The 22,306-nt window shown below is 43.9% G+C and overlaps 1 long non-coding RNA gene across 1 annotated transcript; it reads right to left on the bottom strand.

The window, feature by feature from the left end:
* Positions 1-661: 661 nt before the first annotated feature.
* LOC143275270 (uncharacterized) lies at positions 662-11,758 on the bottom strand. Its single transcript, XR_013053415.1, has 5 exons — positions 11,689-11,758; positions 10,097-10,122; positions 8,914-9,025; positions 5,434-5,515; positions 662-2,664 (listed from the first exon to the last, which is right to left on the bottom strand). It is a non-coding gene; the product is annotated as an uncharacterized LOC143275270 (long non-coding RNA).
* Between the last annotated feature and the right edge of the window lie 10,548 nt (positions 11,759-22,306).

The raw sequence follows: 22,306 nt of genomic DNA, 5'->3' as shown, positions 1-22,306 counted from the left end.
GTATATGGTAAAGTGTCTCAAACTGGTGACAGTCATGCATGGTTTATGGTAAAGTGTCTCAAACTGGTGACAGTCATGCATGGTTTATGGTAAAGTGTCTCAAACTGGTGACAATTATGCACGGTTTATGGTAAAGTGTCTCAAACTGGTGACAATTATGCATGGTTTATGGTAAAGTGCCTCAAACTGGTGACAGTCATGCATGGTTTATGGTAAAGTGTCTCAAACTGGTGACAATTATGCATGGTTTATGTTAAAGTGTCTCAAACTTTTGTGATTCTCTTGGCTGCTGCTGACGAGTGTGATAGTCAGTGAAGGCTGTCATCTTCTTGGGATAGGACAGACCTCACAGGTCAGGATGTCAGTGAAGGCTGTCATCTTCTCGAGATAGGACAGACCTCACAGGTCAGGATGTCAGTGAGGAGCTGTCACCTCACTGCTATAAGACAGAGCTCACAGGTCAGATTGTCAGTTACCTTTCTGTATTTGGACTTATTCCTTTTGGGACTGACTGCACAACAGTTTGTTTAAAACACACACACACACACACACACACACACACACACACACACTTTTGATCAGTAGGCGATACAAAGGTAGTAACTGTACTTCAAACTCATTCCATACTGATTCATTTCACCAAGGTTCAGCAATAAAATAGTTTGGGTTTTTTAATTTTATTTCAAAAAGCGGGTGCTCCATGACCTGCATGCAACTGAGGCCACAAAATAAGTCTCATTTTACATGCCTAAATGATTCAAAACACCAATGTGATACCTGGACTACAGGCAGACTGAGACAAAAAAAATCTTTGTAGGGAATTCTAATTCCCTTTTGGGAAACGGAATGTCAAACAAGTAAACCAGTGGTTACAAGGAGAACGTTGTGGATTCCTCCCTCTACCTATTAAATAATGACCAATCAGCAGGCAATCCAGACAACCACAATCACAGGCAACAGTGAGCCTTCCCTTGTCTCACTGGAATCAGCACTAGTCTGCACATGGAATCCATAAACTGATTTGCTAAACGGCAGCCGTTTACTCGACAAACCAACACAAACAGATCCAACGATAGCCAAAGTCTCAAAGTACATCTACAAGCACAATGGCTGGAATGAATTTACAGATACACCATTAACACTCAACAGGTGTGACATCAACAATGAGGACACTGTATGTAGCTATATTGTTTACACATGCAGTCTTGTCTGCCGCAGATAAATCTATTCCAATGTATAAGCTAGTAAAATGAAATAAGCACAGAGGTAACATCTGATGGAATGAAGTCTATGAAAAAGCAAAAGAGGAGAAAAACTGAAGCTTAAAGCTGATCAAGTCACCATGGAAAATTATCCTGAAATGAAATGAGCCAGTAACAAAGCCAATAGGATAAAGGCACAAACCAAGCAAAAGCACTGGTCGTTATTTACCAGTAAGAGGTGTCGAATTATAAAGATCTTTTTTCTTTAATCTGGGGAAAATGAAGACAACGAAGAACGGTGTAAATCTACCACAATGCTCCATATAATCAGATAAATTGGAATTGCCTTTTACTTTTGAGAACGCTGAAGCATTCGCAGATGTGTTCGCAGTAACAGTTTGTACCCTGAGAACTGATTACCTGTACCGGACACGTGTTCCTGAACGGATTGTTTGTTTCATGAGGTTATGCCTTTGGTGTGAGAAGTCTAGCTTTAGCAAGTAGGTTTTCTTAGCAGATGAAGCATCAGAAATGTTTACTTGGATAATGTGGTGTATTTCACTGGATGCTATGCTGTGATAAAACGCATTTAAACCTGTACCTTTTGTGCGAACAATATGTTTTTGCTGTATGGATCTATTTGTTATTGTATTGTGTTTGCTGCATGATTCATGTTTACATTACAAGGAAAGTATTCCAGTGAGAATTTTAAATTACAACAATTACACAATTTCGCATCACGATTAAGCCTTTTTCTCCAGTTTAAATTTTAGCAGGCTACATGCAATATACATACAATTTATCTAAATACAAAATGGGATGAAATCTCATAACAAATGGTCCACAAACACCACTACGAAAGACTAATCTCAAAATTTGTGTTTTCATTCATTGTCGGGCTGATTGAAAATTGAACGTGCTTAGCTGTCAGTCGAGTTTTTGTCCCGAAAAGAGATTTTTTAAAGCAAAATTAATCACACTCAATATTTTAATTTAAAACTTTGTGCACTTGTGGATATAGGCACCAAATACATGTGCACCAAATTTCATGAACATGTCTTAGAAGTATGTGGTTCCTATGGACATATTCTGAAATTTTCCAGTCTCCATTTCTCATTCTGTCATTTTTCAAAGAACTTCAAATGATGTCACAGATTTGTCCTGATTTACAAACTGGCGTTTTTACTGGTATTTTTTATTGCAGATTGACAATACACCAATAACTAAAATTGACTCATTTGTGGTGGAGAATGACATATATGCAGTTCAACAACTAAAAGCCAGCAACCCGAACAGTCCAGCAGTGCATGCAGATCTTAAATGGCCGCCATCAGATGACAGCTTGCAGCGTCCACTTTGAGATGGCCAGGCGTCAGAAGTAGGACGTGACGGAATCGCCAATGTTTACGTCACTCTTGTACTCCACTTTGACGTTTCCAGAAGTCATGCTGATCTTATAAAGCTGCAAACATCCATGATTACACACACTGAATGGTCTTCTTCACATGCTATATTCAAGGATTTAGATTTCAACAGCATTTTTCATGTGTTAAGGAACAACCTTATGATGAACAAATACTAATAGCTTTTCCTGTTTTCGAATCATTTTTTCCGACACTATTTAATCCATTTCTGTTTTCAATCTAATCACTAACAAACTAATCCTTTGTGCAGCCATCTGGGTCTGTATTCAAGAGACCATCGTGCCTGCGGGTAACCTGCCTGAGGCAAGGCAAGTGCCTGAGGGTTAGCAGTATCTGGTATTCAGAAAACACAAAAACCTACCTGTGGTTCTACAAGCCCGAATGCAATTTAACCTTACTATCTGCCAAGGGTGACTGCACACGAAGCAGAGGTAAATATGGTGAATCCTTTTGTTGCGCTGGTTTTGTTAAGGGAAAACAGGCGTTTTGCAGAGAGACCGTGTCTTGAATACGGCCTCTGATAGTTTGATTTTATTCTTTGTTCTCTTGGCAGTCGGAGAAGGCGTATTAAGACTCGCAGACGTTATCATATTCCATATTAATTACATATGTAGCTGTGAAGTGAGTGTACTTGCAGCTGATAAATTATGGAATGCCCGAAGTTTTGCACATCGTCGAAATTGGTTCATTCCAGAGAAATATTTGAATCTGAACACAGTTATTTCATTTTCTTTTTGCAATTTCCTGAAAAGCACAGAGGACAATGTGTCAGAATGCAAAAGTGGCCCATAAATTTGACAAGTTGCTGACTCTAATCGATGATCTGCCACTGAAGCTTTTTTTTTTTTTTTTTCAAATTGTCACGCTGTCACCCTGTGCGAAGCAAAGGAGCATGTGCAGAAGGGAATCCCAAGGATTTTTATTTATAGACCACAGGTTAGCTGCCTGAGTGCACTTTGTGGGTCTTGAATACAAAGATAACCTGGCCTTCCAGGTAAACTAACCGCAGGTCCCTGCTCTGTCAAAGGTAACTTGCCTTCAAGCCAAATGATTTTGTCTTGAATACGGCCCCTGAAGGCTGTATAGTTTGAAAAACATATCGGATTTCCACTCACAAAATCATACCAACAAAACTGACAATATAACATCTTATTTACCCCAGTGACACGCTCACTCAGTCTGTGCCCTTCCAATAGCCATGAAAATATTCAAATTTTATGAAACATGGTGCAATTTACAACATGGCATATATACACATTCCAATATGTGGTAAATTGTGTTAATCTTAAGCCATACACTTAATGATAAGAACTGGTTTCAACATGTACACAAAAAACGCCGTTAGAGTTCCAGAGTTTGGAACACAGAAATGGGGAAACAAATTTCTTCTGATTTCTCCATAAGCTTTGTGCGAAGAAATGAGTAAAATGCATGCTGTTCATCTAAAAAGGTGTCTTCACATTTTGGTCTCCCATGTCCGCACAGATCTCCAGCACAGTAATACGTTGGTGCTGTGAGGCTTCCAAGGTCAATGCTGACCAGAGGGATGCATCCTGGGGCCGTACTCAAGACAAAAACCGTTTGGCCTGAAGGCAAGTTACCCTTGACTTGGCAGGGACCTGCGGTTACAGTTTAGCTTGAACGCTAAGTTATCTCCATATTCAAGACACACACAGTGCACTCAGGCAGCTAACTGGTAGTCTATAAATTGAAATCCTGGGGATTCCCTTCTGTGCATGCTCTTTTACTTCGAACCATGCCACAGTGTGAAAATTTAAAAAATAAAAATAAATTAAAAAAAAGCTTCAGTGGCAGAGCATGATCAGAGTCAGCAACTTGTCAAATGTAGGGGCCACTTCTGCATTCTGACACATTGTCCTCCCTGCTTTTCAGCTAATAGCAAAAATGAAATAAAATAACTGAGTTCGGATTCAAATATTTCTCTGGAGTGAACCAATTTCAGCATTCCATAATTTGTCGCCTGCAAGTGCACTCACTTCACAGCTACATACGTAATTCATATGGAATATAATGACATTTGCTAGTTTCAATATGTCATTTTTTGATTGCCAAGCGAACAAAGGATAAAATCAAACTATCAGGCGATTATTAAAGAAACAGTCTCTCTGCAAAAAGCCTGTTTTCCGTCAACAAAACCAACGCAACAAAAGAATTCGCCATATCTACCTCTGCTTCGTGGGCTGTCACTCTAGGCAGATAGTAATGGTAAGTTGCATTCAGGTTTGTAGAACCACAGGTAGGCTTTTATGTTCCTGAATACCAGATATTCCTAACCCTAGGGCAGTTTGCCTTGCCTCAGGCAGATCCGCAGCCATACATTTACCCGCAGGCACAGTGGTCTCTTGAAGACGGTCCGTCTCTTTGGTTGTGACAATGTAGGACTGCCATACATGCCATTGTAAAATAACTAAGATCAATGCGGTGGTCGAACATTAGAGTACTGGATTCTAACCCAAGTTTCCCCCCCCCCCCCCCGAGTTCAATCCCCGGCACACCTGGTGGTTAATTGTGGATATTTTTCTGATCTCTCACGTCAACACTTGTGCAGATATGCTAGTGCCTGAATATATATATATATATATATATATATATATATATATATATATATACAAATAATTTCCTGTGGAATATGTCAGTTTTTTTGTTGTTTTTTCATTGAATGTATGGGCATATTTTCATTAATGTGTATGCCAGCGTTGAGCCACTAACGTAATCCTTTTTTCTTCTTCTTTGCTTTTTTTTTCCAATGGAAGTTGAGTCACCTTTTATCATTATCCAATACCTACCTGTGTGTTCTGGCTGACGACAGTTGTAGGGATTGTGTATGACTTGTGCTCCCACTCCAAAGCCTTAAAGTTGAACTTTGCCCTGGAACAGGAAAACAGACATAGACTGTTTATTTTGTTATTGGTGTAACAATCTGTTCAACATGGAAAGAAGTGTGGGTGTGTGTGCACGTGCACACACACACACACACACACACACACACACACACAAACACATTAAAGTGTGACTTGCATTTGTGATGATTACCCTTAGCATATCATTTATGAATGTGAATAGCTGTCCTCATGACGTTGCTTTCGCTCTTCAGTATCTGAGAAGGACACAAGTCACGATGTCTACTGCCAACCTCATCACCTTGTGCCGTGCCAACCATGTCGAGAGTTGCATGAAGACACTTTGACCTCTCATGGGTTGTCCTGACCCATCTGTGGTAGGCCTCCTGGCTGGACAGCAGTCCCGTGAGACCAGCGCCACCTCTGCCAGCTCCTCCTCGGCTTCAGGATGTGACAAGTCAATGTTTGCCAAGAAGACTGAGAAGAAGGTCAGGTAGCGTGTGTAGTTTTGTCCATCAAAACTGAAGAAGAGGTCTGGCATTTGGGACATCGTTTGTGCGTAGAGCAGGAAGTCGTTGATTTTGACAGCCTCAAGGAGCGCAAGGACAAGTCATACATGATCGATGTACGACAACCAAAATTGTGCAGTTGGTCCAAAGGCTCCTTCTCTGACTCCATCTCTGAACTGTTCGTACTCTACCATAAAACTGGCGATAGCTTCATCTTGCTGAAGCTCAGTCAATGTCTCTTTTGAGAAGAAACATGAGGCTGTCTGGAGTTTGATCTTGCTGTCTTCTGACAGTGTCGGAAATGACATGTCTTCATCTCTGATTTCAAGGTATCTTTCCAGCACCGAGCGTTCTAGACTCTCAAACATTGTCTTATGGCAGAACAATGCTTGTCATAATGTTTGCCAGACAGCACCCCTTGCAGAGAACCAGAAGAGATCAGGCCTGCCTCCAGAAGGATATCTCCGAACCCAGAACCATCCAGCTTTTTCCCCAAGCATCTTGAGGTAAGCACAGGCAAGGTAGAATGTACCGATCAGAGTGATATGCTTCTTGTACCGGTCAGGTTGGTTCCAGACAATCGGGTAGGCTTTCATACAAACTCAAAGATCAAACGTAGTGATAGCGTGCTCTTGTCCAACCTCTCTCGTGGCCTCCTCTGCAAGTCGCAAGCACTGTCTTGTACTCCGTGATAGGGTGATGGATCACAGGGTAGTAATCCAATGTCTTCTTTGCTGGGTTCTGCCCACACTGTGAAATGAAGCCAGCCCATGCTGGTATTTCCTGATCTGACATGCTGCTGTATTTCCGGAGAAGAATCCATTGGAGGTTTGAACTTTGAACTTTCTTGAGAGCATCTTCACCTCCATCAACTGTCCAGTGCCTAATTGCAAAAGGTGGGCTTTCCCGCTGGGTTACGAAGCACTCTGGTAAATCCTCTTGTGTCAAATGCAGAGATTGCTCACCGGTTCTTGGAATGGATGGCATCACGCGGTACGTTCCACCATGGTCAGTCCCTTCAGCTTCTTGCAGCATGATGCCATGTGCTGTGTGAACGGAACTCAGACAGTGGACTACACTCAGCAGCTGGTCAAAGTTGTCAAACTCAGAGTGGAATACAGATGGTGTCGTCGGATTTACTGCGATCTGTGTGCTGAGCACGTTTGAGGCTTCTTCCAAAGCTTTCCCCGATAGCACACACACACACACACTGTGTGCGCTCACACTTGGAAAGTGCACATAAACGTTTTTTTTTCAATAAAAAGACCAATTTGAATTTGTAAAGAATTAAATTTGCGTCATTGCCAAATAGGGGGTAGGGGAGATAACCCGGCAACAGGACAGCGGAATAGGCCCATGGTGATGTGGCATAGCTCAAAAGAATCACAAGACTGTTCTTTGAAACTGTTGTGTACTTTGTTTCTAATAAGTTGCACAGTTTTCGAGAGAGACGGTTTTTTGGCAAATTCACAGTTCGCAACGTGTGACAGACGGTGGGTACACACGTATCTTCACTGTGGTCACCTTATTGCATATATTGTCGTTCTGATTATTGCATATCATGCAGAAGGCATTGCTGTCAACGAAAACAAAGGAAAATCTCGTAGCTCAAATCACAAAGACACAGGTGATCACCAAACTCATGGATGTTTTGGAGCGACGAAAAGCAGCCACGGTACCTGAGATGGGTACCCTTCAAAATTAAGCCAGAAGGGACAGTGAGCCCCAAGATTTTTCATGTTAACAATTTTTCGTGATCTATATACTCTAAAAAATACATATGAAAAATTTATTAGGGGGGGTGAAAGGTGGACCATTTCTCCTCACCGAGTAAGTCCATAGGAACTATCGATGTTAAGTCGCCAGGAGACCACACACCAGAGGAAACCCTGCATGGCTGCCTAGTCACTTTGGTGGTGTTCAGTAGTGCTTTTTTGACTCACTTGTGTAAACAAAGTGTGTCTTTGTTTTAACCCGGTGTTCGGTTGTCTCTGTGTGTGTGTCTGTGTGTCCATGGTAAACTTTAACATTGACATTTTCTCTGCAAATACTTTGTCAGTTGACACCAAATTAGGCATAAAAATAGGAAAAATTCAGTTCTTTCCAGTCATCTTGTTTAAAACAATATTGCACCTCTGGGATGGGCACAAATAATAAATAATGAAGCCTAATTATATGCAAACTGCATTTACTGTTATATATTTTTTGTATTCTCTAAACTTGGCACTTTGATCTGATATTCTGACCCAACAACAAGAGCAGTCATTATTATCATTTTTTGTTCAAACAGGAATTTCTTTTTCTAAGCATGGAAGTTTATTTATTTTGCAAACGTTTTGGTGAAGATAGTAAAAAAAAAAAAGGGGGGGGGGGGCGGGGGAAATTACTCTGTAATTAATGCTAGGGGACTTAATTTGCTTTAAACTGATCTTTCTCATCTTAAACATTACATTTTGAAATTATACTCAATACATAAAAAGCTTGGATTTTTTTTAAGTGTATCACAAGTGAGTCTTGAAGGCCTTGCCTCTTGTTCTAATTTAACATATACAAGACACCTCCTACTAAGCCCTCTTTTAAGACAATAATGGCTTAGTCGCGGAGTCGGACTGAGTGTGCACCCCCCTTAGAGTGAAGACCGCCACCACGTCCCTCCAGCGACAGTCCCCCATGAACCTGCCAACACCAAAGTCCTTGCCAGGACTCACCGCAGTCCCATATGGAAGTGAAGGGAGATGGAATTGAAGTCAACATGACAATAGGGCATGAAGCAGAAATTGGGACAATTCTTATCAAAGTGATGCCAAATGAGGATGACGATGATGACGACAATGCTCCTACAAAGGTCCATTTTTGGTTCGTGAGGTTTGACGTTCAGGAGCATGCCCTGTCATTAACCAAGTATTGTTCGACTTACCCGTCACTTCCATGGTTAACATTTGCAGTGACGTTGCTTTGCGTTAAGCTGGAGTCCTCTGTCTCATACACGAGGACTAATTTTTTCCCGTTCACCATCACCGAAACGTTGACTGCAAAGAGAAAGTGCATCATGTACTGAGTAGGTGTGAGAATGCTTAAATGCATGTGTGCGCGCGCGCGTGCGCGCGTGTGTGTGTGAAGTGAAAATGTTCATTGAGGATAAAAGAATGAGAGAAAAAGAAGAAATGAAGGAAGTGGGTAGGGAAGGGAGGGACATTGTACTGTATTATATATATATATATATATATATATATATATATATATATATATATATATATATATAAACAATTACAAGTAAAACACAATAAATTCTATCAAAACAAAAATACGAGCGCAAATAGCAAACATACACATATGATACTGACACAATGACATGCAAAGCAACATTCTTACATCATTATTTTTTTAAGAAAAGAGCAAGAGTATGAACGAGAGAGAGAGAAATGACAGACAAGAACAGACAGCCTGATAACGGTAACAGTCGAGAGAGGGAGAAGAGAGACAGTCAGAAGAACAGAGTGTAAAGTATAGAAAGACTGACAGGTATGTAGACAGGCAAGATTATTTCAAAGCATGAGGGGATCGTATTTTTTTCCAGCAAATATTTCTTAAGTGCTTTTTTTTAATGTTTGCTTCAGACGACATGACTTTAAGGAGGAAGGTAAACCATTCTATATCGTTCTCCCAGAATGTTAACTAGATATATAAAATGTTTCGGGGTCATGTGTGCATGCATGTGCTTGTGCGTGTGTGTATCTGTGTGCGGGTATGTGTATGCAGGCTTTTGGGTAAGGGTATGTGAGTGCATGCGCGCGCACGCGTGTGTATAAGTGTGCGTCTATGTGTGTCTGTGTCTGTGTATGCTTGTTATGGGTGAAGAGGGTGAAGTTTATGCCAGAGAGCGCTCAGGTTGGTCAAGCTGCATGCATGACCTTCCACTCGCTTCAAAGCTGTGTGAATGGAGGCATAAAAAACAACTTGGTTCGCTGTATCAGTTAATGTAGGCCGTTTTGCTGATTGCAGCAGGCTGACTTGGGGAAGAAGGGGCGGGGGGTGCCGTTTGGACAAGTACAACAAAGGCAGTTAGGTCACGTCTCTGTGTTGGATGTCAAGACACTCACCATCTGTCATGATGCCACCAAGTTTCCTGCACACATAGCCAGACATAACGAGAAGTACGCAAGCAACACATACACGCAGACACAGGCATGCCCTCACACACACACACACACACACACACACACACAATTGAGTGTTTATGTATCTGTGTTTGGGTGCTTGGGTGTGTGTTGCATCCAACTTGAAACGCTTCACTGTGTTAGTTTATTGAAAATGATTCGAGACGGACCTGTGTACTTTGAGAGAGGGAGAGAGGTGGGGGGCATCAAAAGTAGGTACAAGTAGAGCCTAGTACACACCATACACAAAAAAACCGTTGAAGATGAAAGAAGTAACTTGGTATAGAAAACACAACACTGGAAATGAAAAAAAAATTCAAATGAAACGAACTGCGTATTGTAGCAAGGTAGAACTATAACAAGAATGCTATCTCGAGACAAAGCACATCTATCGGATCAAGCATCATATATCAAGAAAAGTTAACTAAAATGAAGTAACTCATAATCGTTTTATTTTATTTTAAAAGGGCAAAAGAATCCTAGGACACTGGGTTGAGGTTATGTTCGAGTGTAATATCAAAAGCGTGAAAACCAAGAATGCTAAACAAAGACAAAGCACATGTGGGAAAAAAATCCAAACAAATGAAAACCAAAACTGGTGAAGAAGCCGAATACTTGAAAACCAGCAGTGTTAACCAGAGACGAAGTACCGTTTGGCAGAAATAAAAACAAAGGAAGTAAACAGAAAAAAAATTAAAACTCAGTAACCACAACGGTACAGTCAGATGAAGTACAATAAGTAAAATGAAACCCAGAAAACAGGCACACATCAGTTTTATAACCTCGGGCACAAAAGACATTAAATGCAAGGAAAGAGAATAGAATTCATGAGGATTCCGCCAGTCTTAATTTTCTTTAATGAGGAAAGTGGAATAAGCAAAGACATGCTTTTTTCATCCAGCCCTCAGGGCAAAGAAAGTCAACAAGCAAACAAGCAAATAATAATAATAACCCCCCCCCCCCCCCATCCCATCCTCCCATAAAAAAAGTATTCCAGTCAACAGAAGAGGAAAGATAGGTCTACATCAAAACGAAAATCTTTATATAAATACAAATACAACTTGTTTCCATCATTGTCATAATTATTGTTGGTGGTGTTGCTGTTGTTAGTAGTGATAATAATATGGACAACAGTGAGGTCATCGTGATTGTTCTTTCATGTGTAATGTCTGAAAAATTACTAAAAACTATTAAAAGTTATACATGGAAACCACAGAAATGAATACAATGTTTCACAGACTTATGTCCATCAGAGCAACATATCCATTACAAATGTCTTTTTTTTCATTCACACTGCTATTTGTTGTATCGTTTTTCTCCAGACACCTCGGTGTCTCCAAAGTGAGGATTTGAAAACTAATGCTCATGGTAATTCCCCCCCCCCCCACCCCCCAACTCATGATTAATACCATGACGCAAAGTTCATAATGGTTCCAGAATACAAAGCACAAATGACTGAGATAAATCTGGTAAATCATTAACAAAAAGAAAAACCAAAAAAACAAAGAAGACAAAAATTAAAATGTGACACTCACCTAGAACCAAACCTCAAACGAAATGCTGGAAACACCAAGTGGGCCACTGGGTCTTGTGATACTGAGAACAAAATGGGGCTTGTTCGCCCTTTTATTGGATTCACGTATTTAAATGAGGTAGACTCGATTGAATCTGATTGGTCAGTTTTCACTGACAGGACAGGTAACAGACCAGGCCACGTCTATCAAACGTCTATTTCCGAACATTCGGTCATTTGTGATCAATTTGATTGGTTGGAGCTGGGTGCACTGATCCCCAAAACATCAGAGGGTACCACCCTTGCACGTGGGCTCATTAAAAATCCCAATGTTTCCATTTTGGGAAATGACCCAAAGATTGTCATCATTTTGGCACTGGGGATTTTTGGTTGATAATTTTCTGATGTGTGTTTCGTTTTGAGAGAGGGAGGGATCTGGTAAGCGTACGTCACAAGAGGTGGGCTATCCCATCTCGGTATTAATAAGTCTGAAACCTATGAATAGTGTCAGTGGTTTCAGTACAGCAGCACCACACAGTGTCTGCACAAAACGAACCATGACGCGAACTGCTGGGCCACCATGCTTCCCATTGCACCATTCGACGATCACTGCAGTGGAATTTCCGACAGTCACTGTTGGTGTCTCTTTCAGAAGAGTTTTGACAAAATGTGTCACAAAATCTATACACACACGCACACACGCGCGCGCGCACACACACACACACACACACACACACACACATATATATATATATATATATATATATATATATATATATATCAGGACGAGACTGACTGATATGGAGCTTGAGGCATAAACTTCGAAGTTTGTTTCGTTTGGTTTTCTAAAAGAATAGAATATATATACATAAATGTACCATTTCAACAATCTTTCTTTCTGTCTTAGTCTTGAGACTAAACACTTAAGGTTTTTGTTTTGTTTTTCTGTTAACAGTTGTGTACATCTGTTGCTGACAAACTTTAACACATAAAGATGCTCTGCAAAGTGTTTTAATACTGCTCTCATTGCAGGCATGCTCTCTCTCTCTCTCTCTCTCTCTCTCTCACACACACACACACACACACACACATCACACAACACACACACACACACACACACACACACACACACACACACACACACACACACACACACACACACACACATCGTCACAGCGACATTTGCACAGCAAACGTAATCATGAAGTCATCATGAATTTCTTTCCTCCCACCAACCATCCTCCACCCACCCCGACTCCCGACCCCACCCCACCCACCCCCAATAAAAACCGAATCTAGAAAAACCGCTGTACCAAGAGAATGTCGTCATTCCCAGTGCAGAAATAAACATTCGTTGCTTATTCAAAGGTTCATCGATATATATTTGCACAGCTGACGCGATCGATCTCTCCCGAAAATGAAACCCTCTTTGAATTACGTGGTTCTGAAATGGGTACTGTACTGTACTGTACAAAACAGCGTGTTCTGCTGTACTGCAGGGTACTGTACTGTACTGTACTGTACTTCAGTGTGCTACGTGCTGTATTGTACTATACTGTACTGCATGTTGCACTGTATACTACTGTACTGTGCTACGCGCTGTACTGTATTGTATTGTACTGTGTTGTACTGTGCTACGTGCTGTACTGTACTGTGTTGTACTGTGCTATGTGCTGTACTGTATTGTATTGTACTGTGTTGTACTGTGCTACGTGCTGTACTGTACTGTATTGTATTGTACTGTGTTGTACTGTGCTACGTGCTGTACTGTACTGTATTGTATTGTACTGTGTTGTACTGTGCTACGTGCTGTACTGTACTGTATTGTATTGTACTGTGTTGTACTGTGCTACGTGCTGTATTGTACTGTATTGTACTGTGTTGTACTGTGCTACGTGCTGTACTGTATTGTATTGTACTGTGTTGTACTGTGCTACGTGCTGTATTGTACTGTATTGTACTGTGTTGTACTGTGCTACGTGCTGTACTGTATTGTATTGTACTGTGTTGTACTGTGCTACGTGCTGTATTGTACTGTATTGTACTGTGTTGTACTGTGCTACGTGCTGTATTGTACTGTATTGTACTGTGTTGTACTGTGCTACGTGCTGTACTGTATTGTATTGTACTGTGTTGTACTGTGCTACGTGCTGTACTGTATTGTACTGTGTTGTACTGTGCTACGTGCTGTATTGTACTGTATTGTATTGTACTGTGTTGTACTGTGCTACGTGCTGTACTGTATTGTACTGTATTGTACTGTGTTGTACTGTGCTACGTGCTGTATTGTACTGTATTGTACTGTGTTGTACTGTGCTACGTGCTGTACTGTATTGTATTGTACTGTGTTGTACTGTGCTACGTGCTGTATTGTACTGTGTTGTACTGTGTTGTACTGTGCTACGTGCTGTACTGTACTGTATTGTATTGTACTGTGTTGTACTGTGCTACGTGCTGTACTGTACTGTATTGTATTGTACTGTGTTGTACTGTGCTACGTGCTGTACTGTACTGTATTGTATTGTACTGTGTTGTACTGTGCTACGTGCTGTACTGTACTGTATTGTATTGTACTGTGTTGTACTGTGCTACGTGCTGTATTGTACTATACTGTACTGCATGTTGCACTGTATACTACTGTACTGTGATGCGTACTGTACTGTACTGTACTGTGTTAGGCTGTGCTGTCCTGTAGTACATTACGTTGAACTACACTGCACTGTACCGTACTATACTGCTCAGCATGGCCGATCCTGTCCAATCCACTGTGCAATGCCATGATGGGCTATGTTTTTCTTTCTGTGCTGTTCTGTACTGTTCTGTGCTGCATTGTAAGTTAATGTACTGCACTATACTGCAATACATTGCACTGTACTGTACTATACTGTACTGGACTGCTCAACATGACCTCTCCTGTCCAGTCCTGTCCTGTGCTGTGCTGTGGTGTGCTGTCCTGTGCTGTGCAATGCTCTGCCATGCTGTGCTATGTCGTGCAATGCTGTGTTTGGTCGTGTTATGCTTTGACCTCTCATGCTGTGATGTGCTGTATTATGCTGTGCAATGCAGTGTAGTGTAGTGTTGTGCTGTGCTGTGCTGTGCTATGTTGTGCTGCACTGCAAAGCTCTGCACTTAACCACAGATAATCACACCACCTGCCAGGAGAATCAAATATGTGATGGAGGTCCAAACCATACGGCAAGGGGTTTGCACAATAACCAGTCATGGTCCCCGTGTCGTGTCTGCCTGTCACCTCTGTCGCACAGTTTTCACAATGGTGGACGTTACCAGAGCAGCTGTCATTGAGCTGTACATTGGACACAGGGAGTTGTGGGACAACACTTTGCAGGTGATGTCTGTCCGTCTTCCTGTGGTGTGGGGAGGGGTCAGGGAGGTATCATGGTGAGCTAACTAGAAACGACCCACCTCCTACACTCGTTATTCTCCTGTGAAATATGTATTTTATATAATTTTGACTCACTTGTGTAAACAGAGTCTATGTTTTAACCCGGTGTTCGGTTGTGTGTGTGTGTGTGTGTGTGTGTGTGTGTGTCCATGGTAAACTTTAACATTGCTATTTTCTCTGCAAATACTTTGTCAGTTGACACCAAATTAGTCATAAAAATAGGAAAAATTCAGTTCTTTCCAGTCATCTTGTTTAAAACAATATTGCACCTCTGGGATGGGCACAAAAATGTTTTTAAAAAGAGGCCAAATTATATGCAAACTGAATTTACTGGGGGTTTTTTGGTTGTTTTTTTATTCTCTAAACTTGACACTTTGATCTGATATTCTGACACAGCAACAAGACCAGTCATTTTTATCATTTTTTGTTCAAACAGGAACTTCTTTTGCTAAGCATGGAAGTTATATTTCTGGTGCAAGTAAAACAGGGGAAATTAATCTGTAATTAATGCGAGGGGCGTAATTTGCTTTAAACTGATCTTTCTCATCTTAAACATTACATTTTGAAATTATACTCAATACATAAAAAGCTTGTGTGTTTTACTCTGTGTACAGGTCTGGTCAGGGGCATAGCCCTTGCTACTGGTACCATGTAACCCAGTACTACCTGCCGCATGTGAAGTCTCCCAACGACGAACTAGGCGGAGAAGGAAATCTTTCCCAACGGCTGTGAAGGCGAAAGAGGATGACCAAAGGGCAGGGGGAGCTCTTATCCTAGGTTGGAAGTCCTCCTAGGAGATGGAGCTCTGAAGAAAAAACCTGCTCCTGCCGAGGCCGTCCTATACGTGGCAGTATCTGCACCTGTGGGACTGTGAGCGTCAGCAGGCGAGAGAGCGGGGAAGGGACTGCACAACTCCTCCTCACTAAAAAAAAGTCACATGTGCTGGTCAGGCAACCAGGCTAATGTCGGAACGACGAGCTTGCCCTTCAACACCCAGCTTTCCCAAGCTCCGCGGCGATGGAGAAGTGGTAACGGGGACAGGCAGAGGATGCTGCTGGCAGTTCATAGTCACGACTCTGCACGCAGGCAGCTGCGGGGTGATGGTCGTCCGCCGTAGACTGGGGCGGATGCGGCGCCCGTATGCTCACACAGTGTCAGAGCAGCCCTTTTTAGGGACAGCACTGCTCTCCCCACATAGGGAAGGGGAGATAAAAGGATCCCTAAACAAAGCCTGCCTCACCTTGTACCTTGTAGGAAACCGCACCTATTTGGACATCCAACACTAGCGGTCGAAAACAACAGAAGAAAAGAACCAGGAGTCATGCCCTGACTCTGGGTGCCTGGAATGTTCACATCCTCTTAGACAGAGACGACAGACCAGAAAGACGCACAGCGCTCATTGCTGGAATGCTTGATCGCTGCCAGGTGGACATAGCAGCCCTGAGCGAAACCAGGTTTGCGGGTGAAACCCAGCTGGAGGAAGTTGGAGGGGGCTACACCTTCTACTGCACTGGGAATCCAGATGGCACCCCAAGAACCTCAGGCGTGGGCCTTGCCATACGAACCAAACTTGCACGACAGCTTGGCAGCCTTCCACGTGGGATAAACGATAGGCTGATGACCCTGCATCTGAAGCTGTCCAAGGATCGCTTCTCCACAGTCATCAGCTGCCAAGCCCCGATGATGACCAACCCTGATGACATCAAAGAAGCTTTCTATGAGGAGCTCAGCCACACCATTTCAGCGGTAGACAGAAAAGACAGGATGATCATCCTTGGGGGTTTCAATTCCCGCGTTGGCGTGGACTTCTCCTTCTGGCCCAAAGTCCTAGGACAGCATAGCACTGGCAAGTGCAACTCCAACGGACTGCTTTTGCTCTCGCTCTGCGCGCAGCATGGACTGACCATCATCAACACCCTCTTCCAACAAGCGGACAAGCACAAGAACATATGGATGCACCCCCGCTCCAAGCAGTGGCACATGCTGGACTATGTGATTGTCTGCCAGAGGGACAAAGGTGATGTTTCCATTACACGCTGCATGAGAGGAGCAGTCTGTTGGTCGGACCATCACCTGGTACGCAGCAAGATGAACATCAGACTTGCACGCAAGCTCCAACCAGCCAGGCAGAAACCCCCTAGGAAGCTGAACATGCACCGCCTCCCTATCACCAAGAACGTGCTGCAGCAACAAATCCATGCAGCTCTCCAAGAAATTCCTGCATCAACTGACGTAGAAGAGGTATGGAGCACCTTCAGAGATGCTGTGTACACAGCAGTAGCTGACACACTCGGCTTTGTACAAAGGAGCCACAAAAACTGGTTTGACGAGAGCGAATCTGGAATCTCCAAGCTCCTGAACACACTGCATATACAACATCAGGATCACATTTCTGATACTGTCAGAGGAAGGAGAACCAGTTCTTGCAAACCAAGCAACGTACATAAGAAGCTACGTGAGATGAAGAACACCTGGTGGGAGAGAAAGTCCGAAGAGCTTCAGTCCGCTGCTGATGCTCACGACATGAAGACCTTCCATGATGGTCTCCGAGCTGTGTATGGGCCGAGAGTCACAGGATCAACCCCTGTCCGAGCCTTGGACCAGACCACCCTCCTGACAGACAAGAAAGACATCCTTGCCGCTGGGCAGAGCACTTCAACACCCTCCTCAACAGGGACTCGTCCGTATCTGACGAGGTAATTGCAGCCCTCCCACAGCTACCAGTCAGTGACTCGCTAGCTGCCCCTCCCACCAAGGCCGAGACCCAGAAGGCCCTGAAGCTGACAACGCCAGGAAAAGCACCAGGAGCAGATGGAATCCTGGCTGACATCTACAAGTATGGAGGCGAGGTGATGACAGACAAGCTGATCGCCTTGTTCCAGTCTATCTGGGAGAGAGGTGAGGTCCCCCAGGATTTCAAGGATGCTTCCATTGTCCACATTTACAAATGGAAGGGAGACAAAACATCCTGCGATAGCCACCGTGGAATCTCTCTCCTCTGCATCGCCAGCAAGATGTTCGCCCGCATCATACTGAACAGACTGGTTGACCATGTCTCGAACACAGTCATCCCTGAAGCACAGTGCGGCTTCCGCTCAGACAGGGGAACATGTGATATGGTGTTTGCCGCACGCCAGATGCAAGCGAAGTGCCGTGAGCAGAACAAGGTCTTTGTAGACCTGACTAAGGCCTTCGACACTGTGAACCGCCGTGGTCTGTGGAAGATCCTCCTAAAGTTCGGCTGCCCAGAGAGCCTAATCCAGCTGATTGCGTCATTCCACGATGGCATGCAGGCGAGAGTACAGGAAAATACTGACATGTCGGATCCATTAACTGTGGTAAACGGAGTGAAGCAGGGCTGCGTCCTAGCACCCACACTGTTCTCCATTCTCTTCTCTGCCATGCTGATTGACGCCTTCCAAGACTGTGATCGGGGCATCTACATTCAGTTTCGCACAGACGGCAAACTTTTCAACTTGCGGTGGCTCCATGCCAGGTCCAGGGTGTTTGAGGCACTGTTGAGAGAGTTCCTCTTCGCTGATGACTGCGCGTTTGCTGCACACACCCATGAGGACATGCAGTTCATTATGGACATGTTCTCAGCCTCCTGTAGGCGCTTTAAACTCACCATCAGCCTCAGCAAGACCGAGTCCATGTACCAACCAGCTAGCTCACAGAACGCCAGTGCCTCCCCCCTACCTGCAATCAAGATCGATGACACTGAGATCAAGTCAGTCGACAAGTTTTGCTACCTGGGCAGCACCCTATGCAGCAACGGAGCCCTTGATGCAGAAGTGACTCTGCGCATCGCCAAGGCCAGCTCCACCTTTGGCAGACTCAACAACAGGCTGTGGAACAACAAAGGCATCAGGCTCAGCACCAAAATCAAAACCTACAGAGCTGTTGTGCTGACCACCTTGTTGTACTGCTGTGAAACATGGACGACGTATCGCCGTCACATTCAACAACTTGAGCAGTTTCACCAGAGATGCCTATGAAAGATCCTCAGCATAAAGTGGCAAGACAGGATCTCTAACCTCCAGGTCCTTGAGAGGAGCGGCATGCCCAGCATCGAAATCCTGCTGATCCAGTGCCAGCTACGCTGGACAGGACACGTTGTCCGCATGACAGACAGAAGGATCCCGAAGACGCTTTTCTATGGCCAGCTGAAGGAAAGCCACCGTGAACTTGGAAGACCCTGCAAGCGCTTCAAGGACACCTTGAAGACAAACCTCAAAGCCTGTGACATAGACATCGCTTCCTGGGAAACTGATGCCCTTGACCGCTCTCGCTGGAGGATGCTGTGCTCTAGTGGCATAAAGACGTTTGAAAACAAGAGAACGCTGGCCATTAAAGAGATGCGTGAACGAAGGAAGCAGGGCTCAACTTCTGGAGACGTTTTCCCTTGCAACACCTGTGGGAAGTGCTGCGCATCCAGAATCGGCCATATATATATATATATATATATATATATATATATATATATATGTACATGTGTGTGTGTGTGTGTGTGTGTGTAGATAGATAGACAGATAGATAGATATGGGCGGGGCGGGGTGTATATGTGGGGTGGGTGGTTGTGGGTGTATATGTGGGGTGGGTGGGTGTGGGTAGGTGTGGGTGTATATGTGGGGTGGGTGGGTGTGGGTGTATATGTGGGGTGGGTGGGTGTGGGTGTATATGTGGGGTGGGTGGGTGTGGGTAGGTGTGGGTGTATATGTGGGGTGGGTGGTTGTGGGTGTATATGTGGGGTGGGTGGGTGTGGGTGGGTGTGGGTGTATATGTGGGGTGGGTGCTTGTGGGTGTATATGTGGGGTGGGTGGGTGTGGGTGTATATGTGGGGTGGGTGGGTGTGGGTGGGTGTGGGTGTATATGTGGGGTGGGTGGTTGTGGGTGTATATGTGGGGTGGGTGGGTGTGTGGGTGTATATGTGGGGTGGGTGGGTGTGGGTGTATATGTGAGGTGGGTGGGTGTGGGTGTATATGTGGGGTTGGTGGGTGTGGGTGTATATGTGGGGTGGGTGGGTGTGGGTAGGTGTGGGTGTATATGTGGGGTGGGTGGGTGTGGGTGTATATGTGGGGTGGGTGGTTGTGGGTGTATATGTGGGGTGGGTGGGTGTGGGTGTATATGTGGGGTGGGTGGTTGTGGGTGTATATGTGGGGTGGGTGGGTGTGGGTGGGTGTGCATGTTGATAACCCTACGCCCTTTTACTCCTCGCTTCTTCAGTTCCTTACAACATTATTCTTATATTCTGGTGTATGTGTGCTTTGTGTATGTACTCAGTGTGTGTGTGTGTGTCTGTGTGTGGGAGAGAGAAAGAGAGAGAGAGAGAGTGTGTGTGGGGGGGGGGTAAGTAACAACAATAACAATAATGGTTTCTTTTCAGTTTTTCAGGCCATCTGGCCCACATGAACAGGAGAAATGTTGAAGTTATCAAAATATAGGCGAGTGAAAAAAGAAACACGTTTTGCTGCCAGAAAAATCACGTACACTTCAAAATACACGTGTTTCCATGTGACAACGCTTAAGTGTATTCAACAACAGTTGTAAGGTATTGTTTCATTTTCAATTTTTCATTTATGTGCACTGCTAATTCAAATGTCAGTTTAGCTGACATGGTGGTACACGGTAAGTGTACTTTAAAATCTGATGGAAGTCAATAATAATAAAGGGGTAAGAACTGTTTGCAGAGAGCAGCTTATCTATGGCAGATCAACATGAAATGAAACAGATCTTCAATACAAAGTCCATCACATATAAATGTGTAATAAATTTGTTGTATGGCGTAGGGTATACTATTCAATAGTAACTTATTGCACCTCAGTAAACACAATGCACGACGATGTTTACGTGCATCCAGTTGACCTACATAGCCAGCTCTCCTCATTTCTGGATGATGCCCACAATAATCAGGGTAAGATGAGTGAGTCACGCCATTCTTGATGTATCAGTCCCTCAGTCGCTGTCTAAACAGAGATAGAAAACATGAAACGTTCCCAGGATCTTGCATTTCCCAAACAAACCACAAGCCACAGGTGCACAGCAGTGTTCTGACTCGTGTTCCCCTGTTACGTCTGCCAGATCGATCATGCATTTGCAACATTTTGTAGCATTGTTTATGGTGTATGCTATCAAGTGTTTTGAACACTTTCCCTGTATCCCTGTAATGTAGTAGGAGATATAACAGTGTTTGTCTGTTTACGCTATCGAATAATTACGAAAAATCCACATCAGCATCAGAGGGAGAGTCATCACGAACCTCAGATTAGCTGATGACACTGATGGACTTGCCGGGAAAGAGAAGGAACTGGCAAGCAGACTATGACTGCACTCTCCAAACTGAAGACCACGAAGAGGGATAACAACATCTCAATGCAGCACAAGATCAGACTCCTGTGTGCACTGCTATTCTCTATATTCCTGTACGCAGACATGGACGCTTACAGGTGAACTGCACGGGAAGATACAGGCACTAGAAATGAGAAGCTATCGCACCATCCTGGGCATCTCATACGTGGACCACATCACCAATGACCAGGCACGCAGCACCATCCAGCAGCACGTTGACCCCCACAAAGATCTTCTCACAACAGTGAAGAAAAGAAAGCCGAGATGGTACAGCCCCGTGACGCGATCTGATGGCCTTGCAAACACCGTTCTACAAGGAACCGTGGAAGGAGGAAGGAAGAGGGAAGACAGAAGAACAACAACACTGAGGAGTGGACAGGGAAAGCGTTGGCAGAGACTCAGGCACTGACACACAACCACAGGGGATGGAGGACATTGGTGGAAATCTCATCAGGACGGCGCCCCGACGACTCCAACAGGAGTTAAGGGCGAAAGGCAAAAAAAGGCTTCAGGGAAAATGTCATTTTCTTCACAGAAGAACATTGCTGTTAATAACCGTACAACTTGCAGATTATTCCCCTGTACATATCAACTTTTTTGCACTGCCTTGTTTTTGTAAGCTGTGTGGGGTACTCCTCGCTCTCAAAAACTCTGTTGATCACCGGAAACTCTGTGTGTCACTGTGTGTGTTTGTGTGTGTGTGTGTGTGTGTGTGTGTGCGTGCGCGCGCGCGCGTGTGTGTGTCGCGTGCGCGCATGTGCGCCGTCCCCTGTGATTAATCATGTGAGGAGTTTCAAAGCGCAGCTTGCGTTGAGTAAACGACAGGTTATGGTTGCGTTTCCTATTTTTAGCGTCATGTCAGTTTCTCTTTTGAAGGAGTCGGTGTTTG

Source organism: Babylonia areolata, chromosome 30, assembly GCF_041734735.1.
Source record: "Babylonia areolata isolate BAREFJ2019XMU chromosome 30, ASM4173473v1, whole genome shotgun sequence".
In the NCBI taxonomy this organism is placed as follows: Eukaryota; Metazoa; Mollusca; class Gastropoda; order Neogastropoda; family Buccinidae; genus Babylonia; species Babylonia areolata.
The sequence above is the reverse complement of the archived record's forward strand: the minus strand, read 5'-3'. Positions and strand labels throughout refer to the sequence as shown.